Source organism: Pteropus alecto, unplaced genomic scaffold, assembly GCF_000325575.1.
Source record: "Pteropus alecto unplaced genomic scaffold, ASM32557v1 scaffold43, whole genome shotgun sequence".
NCBI classification, from domain to species: Eukaryota; Metazoa; Chordata; class Mammalia; order Chiroptera; family Pteropodidae; genus Pteropus; species Pteropus alecto.
Genome location: NW_006435764.1, coordinates 727,799 through 728,055, shown reverse-complemented (window position 1 = coordinate 728,055; position 257 = coordinate 727,799). Strand labels below are relative to the sequence as shown.

Below are 257 nucleotides of genomic sequence, written 5' to 3'. Positions count from 1 at the left end.
GAGCATGAGGGGAGGGTGGGGGAAGGGAGAAGGGGGTGAGGATGGAGATGGTGGGAAGGTGAGGGAGGGCCGGAGGGAAATGGGGAGGGGCCGCATGCCCTGAGGCTCTAGGCTAGCCCCTGCCCCTGCCCGCCCCTAGAGACAAGGATGCTGGGGCCGGGGCCGGAGGGAAATGGGGAGGGGCTGCATGCCCTGAGGCGCTAGGCTAGCCCCTGCCCCTGCCCCTGCCCACCCCTAGAGACAAGGATGCTGGGGCT

The 257-nt window shown here is 69.3% G+C and overlaps 1 protein-coding gene across 1 annotated transcript in view; it reads right to left on the bottom strand.

Annotated features, from left to right (window-relative positions):
- Nucleotides 1–257, bottom strand: part of BRSK2 (BR serine/threonine kinase 2) — a 43,386-nt gene that overhangs the window by 25,561 nt on the left and 17,568 nt on the right.